The following is a 5,812-nucleotide window of genomic DNA, read 5'->3' as shown; positions in this document are numbered from 1 at the left end:
ATTAGTTTGGATAGGGGTTTGTCAATCTTGTTGATTTTCTCCAAGAACCAACTTTTTGTTTCATTGATTCTTTGGACTGTTTTCTGTGTTTCTATTTTGTTGATTTCTGCCCTCAGTTTGATTATTTCCAGTCTTCTACTCCTCCTGGGCGCGTCTGCTTCTTTTTTTTCTAGAGCTTTCAGGTGTGCTGTTAAGTCCCCAATGTATGCTTTCTCCGTTTTCTTTAAGTGGGCAGTTAGTGCTATGAACTTTCCTCTTAGCACTGCTTTCATCGTGTCCCATAGGTTTGAGTATGTTGTCTCTTTTTTTTTTTTAATAGATTTTAATGATTTTAATGAGATTTTAATCTATTTTTAATGGGGTGAAGATTATGGGAACTTTGTTTTTTAATATTTATTTATTATGTATACAATGGTCTATCTGTGTGTATGCCTGAAGGCCAGAAGAGGGCACCAGACCTCATTACAGATGGTTGTGAGCCACCATGTGGTTGCTGGGAATTGAACTCAGGACCTTTGGAAGAGCAGGCAATGCTCTTAACCACTGAGCCATCTCTCCAGCCCTATGTTGTCTCTTTGTTTTCATTAAATTCAAGGAAGACTTTAATTTCTTTCTTTTTATTTATTTATTTATTTATTTTTTTTATTAATTAATTAATTTAATTATTAAAGATTTCTGCCTCTTCCCCGCCACCACCTCCCATTCCCTCCCCCTCCCCCAATCAAGTCTTCCTTCCTCCTCAGCCCAAAGAGTAAGCAGGTTTCTCTGCCCTGTGGGAGGTCCAAGGACCACCCACCTCCATCCAGGTCTATTAAGGTGAGCATCCAAACTACCTGGGCTCCCACAAAGCCATTACATGCAATAGGATCAAGAACCCATTGCCATTGTTCTTCAGTTCTCAGTAGTCCTCATTGTCCATTATGTTCAGCGAGACCGGTTTTGTCCCATGCTTTTTCAGTCCCCGGCCAGCTGGCCTTGGTGAGTTCCCGATAGATCATCCCCATTGCCTCAGTGTGTGGGTGCACCCCTCGCCGTCCTGAGTTCCTTGCTCGTGCTCACTCTCCTTCTGCTCCTCCTTTGGATCGTGAGACTTCAGTCCAGTGCTCCAATGTTGGTCTCTGTCTCTGTCTTCTTTCATCGCCTGATGAAGGTTAATATTCAGGGGGATGCTTATATATTTTTCTTTGGGTTCTTTCTTAATTTCTTCCTTGACCCAGGTGTGGTTCAGTAGTTGACTGTTCAGTTTCCATGAGTTTGTCAGCTTTCGGGGGGTAGCTTTGTTGGTGGCTTCTAACTTTAATCCGTGGTGATCTGATAAGACACAGGTGGACACTGATATTTTTTTGTATCTGTGGAGGTTTCCTTTGTTTCCAAGTATGTGGTCAATTTTCGAGAAGGTTCCATGAGCTGCAGAGAAGAAGGTGTATTCTTTCCTATTTGGGTGGAGTGTTCTATAGATGTCTGTTAAGTCCATTTGATTCATTACCTCCAACAATTCTCTTAATTCTCTATTAGTTTTCTGTCTGATTGACCTGTCCATTGGTGAGAGAGGTGTGTTGAAGTCTCCTACTACTAGTGTGTGTGATTTGATGTCTGCCTTGAGTTTTAGCAATATTTCTTTTACATAAGTGGGTGCTTTTATATTAGGGGCATAGATATTCAGGATTGAGACTTCATCCTGCTGAATTGTTCCTGTTATGAGTATAAAGTGTCCCTGTCGATCTCTTCTGATTGATTTTAGTTTGAAGTCAGTTTTTTTAGAAATTAGTATGGCCACACCTGCTTTTTTCTTAGGACCATTTGCTTGAAAAACCTTTTCCCAACCCTTTACTCTGAGTAGATGCCTGTCTTTGTGGTTGAGATGAGTTTCTTGCAAACAGCAGACTGTTGGATCCTGTTTTCGTATCCAATCTCTTAGCCTGTGCCTTTTTATTGGTGAATTGAGACCATTAATATTAAGTGATATTAATGACCAGTGGTTGTTAACTCCGGTTATTCTTACTGCTTTTGGTAGAAGAGTTTGTGTGTCTCCCTTCTTTGAGTTGTGCTGTTGAAGGGTCGCTAGATGCCTGGGTTATTGTAGGCAGTGTTGGCAATGTTGGATTCCTTGGGTTGTGATTTTCCTTCTATTACTTTCTGTAGGGCTGGATTTGTGGCAACGTATTGTTTAAATTTGTTCTTATCCTGGAATGTCTTGTTTTCTCCATTGATAGTGAACGATAGCTTGGCTGGGTATAGTAGTTTGGATTTGCATCCATGGTCTCTTAGTTTCTGTAGTACCTCTATCCAGGACCTTCTGGCTTTCATGGTTTCCATAGAGAAGTCAGGTGTAAGTCTGATAGGTTTACCTTTATAAGTTACTTGGCCTTTTTCCTTTGCAGCTCTTAATATTCTTTCTTTAATCTGTATATTTTGTGTTTTGATTATTATATGGCGAGGGGACGTTTTTTTTTGATCCAGTCTGTTTGGTGTTCTGTATGCTTCTTGAATATTCAAAGGAATATCTTTCTTTATGTTGGGGAAGTTTTCTTCCATAATTTTGTTAAAAATGTTTTCTGGACCTTTGAGCTGTGCCTCTTCTCCTTCTTCTATCCCTATTATTCTTAGGTTTGGCCTTTTTATTGTGTCCCATATTTCCTGAATGTTTTGTGATGAGAATTTGTTGGTTTTGGTGTTTTCTTTGATCAGTCCGTTTATTTTCTCTATGTTGTCTTCAGAATCTGAGATTCTCTCTTCTATCTCTTGTATTCTATTGATTATGCTTGTTTCTGTAGTCTCTGCTCGTTGACCTATATTTGCCATATCCAGCTGGTCCTCAGTTTGTGTTTTCTTCCTTGCTTCCATTTCAGTTTTCAATTCTTGGACTGTTTCCATTACCTGTTTGATCGTTTTTTCTTGCCTCCCAGGGTATCATTTACGTATTTACTCATTTCTTCAAACTTTTTGTTATACTTCTCATCCATTTCTATGAGGGCGTTTTTTACATGTTGTTTAAGGGACTCTATTGCTTTCAAAAAGTCAGTTTTTTCCTCTTCTCCTGTGTTAGGGTGTTCAAGTCCTTGTGTTGTAAGATCATTGGGTTCTGGTGTTTTCATGTTGTTTTTCAGATTGTTGGGTGAATTCTTGCCTTGGCGTCTGCCCATCTCCTCTTACCGATGCTATCTATTGGGTTTGATTTCATTGTAGCGGGACAATCTGCTCTCAGTGCAGGCTTCACTGTTTCTTGCTCGCACTATCCTGCATCCAGTGCCTCCGCCGCCCGGGCCTGCCTGCCGGTGCCTCCGCCGCCCGGAACTGTCTGTGCACCGGTGCTTCCGCCGCCTAGGCCTGCCTGCCGGTGCCTCCGCCGCCCGGGCCTGCCTGCGCGCCGATGCTTCCGCCGCCTAGGCCTGCCTGCCGGGCCTGACTGCCTATGTTGCATTCTTTTATGTTGCATTTATTTAACTCTGTGAAGCTGTGTTACTTTGCCTGTCTAAAACACCTGATTGCTCTAATGAAGAGCTGAATGGCCAAAAGCAAGGCAGGAAAAATGATAGGTGGAGCTGGCAGGAAGAGAGAATAAATAGAAGGAGAAAAGAAGGGTAAGGAGCAAGAGAGAAAACAAGGAGAGGAGAACACCAGGATCCAGGCACCCTGCTACACAGCAAGCTACAGAGTAAGAAGTAAAGAAAGATGTGTAGAAATAGAGAAAGGTAAAAGCCCAGAGACAAAAGATAGATGTAATAATTTTTTAAAACATTTTATTCACATTTATTTTTTGCGTTTAGTGTGCTCACAGAAAATTAGAACACCTTAAGCAGGAATTGAACTAGCAGTGTTTATAAGCAAAATTACATCTCAGCTCTAAGACAAATTAGTCAAAACGTCTCCAGTATTTACAAAACACCATAGATGAGATGCTACAGAAGACCACTGCATCTGAAGTTTTGTTTTCTTTTATTCTCTGGAAAAGAAAGCATTATCAGCTGAAACGAAAAGCTCACCACAGTATAAACAGTAACCAGTTCACTTATTACAGCTTGGCTAAGTTTACAATTTGTGTTTAAAAGGTCCAATATGACTGAAGTTTTACAAAAATGGGCAGGGCAGAGGGTTAAAAACTTCATGTGCTTCTGAAGGATACCAAAATTTGTTTTTATATTCACAGTTTAAAACACCCTGCTGGTAGTACATAATTATACTTTATTAAGATCATAACCAGCAATAAACAATAACGCCTCTACAACTTGTAATTCTCTGTAATCACTGACTGGCACAGCTAACATGAGATAAGCGAGACGTTCCTATGGCTTAGATGAACTCCTAAGACTATGATCTTTCTTTAAAATCTGGGTATTGGTGTCTTTATTTATTTATTTTCTCTTTTATTCTTATTCAAAACTTGGAGTGTTGTAAACTTTCCTCACAAAGTGCATTGCAATACTTTTCTTTAAAAAAAATAAAAACACAACAACAACAACAACAACAAAAAACCAAAACCCCTAAGCTTCATATATTCCTAGTGGCATATTTCTGGGCAATGTTGTGCACTGCTTCAATTTTTTATAGTGGCCCCCATTACTTCATTTGATATTTCTTTTTGAGCCATCCACCTTCTTCATGTATGGGCATGTCCATAGTTTGGACAAAGAAAGTTTGCATTTTTTAAAATAAGGATGCAACATATGCAAAACATTAATACTGATGTATAAAAGTTAAAAATAAAGAAAGAAGCCAGAGGAGGCTGTCTATACTGTTCTCCACCTGTTGGAATGGTAGTAACAATGATTTGAGATGGGATCTGTGGGAAAGGGGGCTTAAAAAAAGAACAAACAAAATTGGATGCTAAAACATAGTGTCATTGTTTCCCCCTTCCCAGGGCAATCCCTGTGTCCCTCTTAGGGTCCTCCTTGTTACCTAGCTTCTCTGGAGCAGTGGATTGTAGGCTGTTTATCCTTTACTTTACATGTAATAGCCACTTACGAGTTAGTGCACGCCGTGTTTGTCTTTCTGAGTCTGGATTACTTCACTCAGGATGATTTTTTTTTCTAGTTTCATCCACTTGCCTGCAAATTTAATGATGTCATTGTTTTTTTACAGCTGAGTGATACTCTATTGTATAAATTCTTTATCTATTCTTTGGTTGAAAGGCATCTAGGTTGTTTTCAGGTTCTGGATATTATGAATAGTGTGCTGTGGAGAACTTTAAGTCTTTGAAGAAAGAAAGTGAAGAAGATATCAGAAAATAGAAAGATCTCCCATGCTCTTGGGTACGTAGGATCAACATAATAAAAATAACAATCTTACTAAAAACAATCTACAAATTCAATGCAATCCTCATCAAAAATGCCAACACAATTCTTTATAGACCTCAAAAGAACAATACTCAACTTCACCTGGAAAAACCAAAACCCCACGGCAGCTAAAACAATCCTGTACAATAAAGAAACTTCTAGAGGTATTACCATCATCCCTGACTTCAAGCTCTACTATAGAGCTATAGGAATTAAAACACCTTGGTATTGGCATAAAAACAGACAGGTGGACCAATGGAATCAAATTGAAGACCGTGACATTAATCCACACACATATGCACACCCGATTTTTTACAAAGGAGCCAAAACTGTACAATGGAAACAATGGAAAAAAGAAAGCATCTTCAATAAATGGTGCTATCATAACTTGATATCAACATGTAGAAGAATGAAAATTGATGCATATCTGTCACCATGCACAAATCTCAGGTCCAAGTGAATCAGAGATGTCAACATAAATCCAGTTACACTGAACCTGATAGAAAAGAAAGTGAGAAGTAGCCTTGATCACATTAGCA

Source organism: Chionomys nivalis, chromosome 1 (assembly GCF_950005125.1).
Source record: "Chionomys nivalis chromosome 1, mChiNiv1.1, whole genome shotgun sequence".
In the NCBI taxonomy this organism is placed as follows: domain Eukaryota; kingdom Metazoa; phylum Chordata; class Mammalia; order Rodentia; family Cricetidae; genus Chionomys; species Chionomys nivalis.
Note: the sequence above shows the minus strand (reverse complement) of the source record.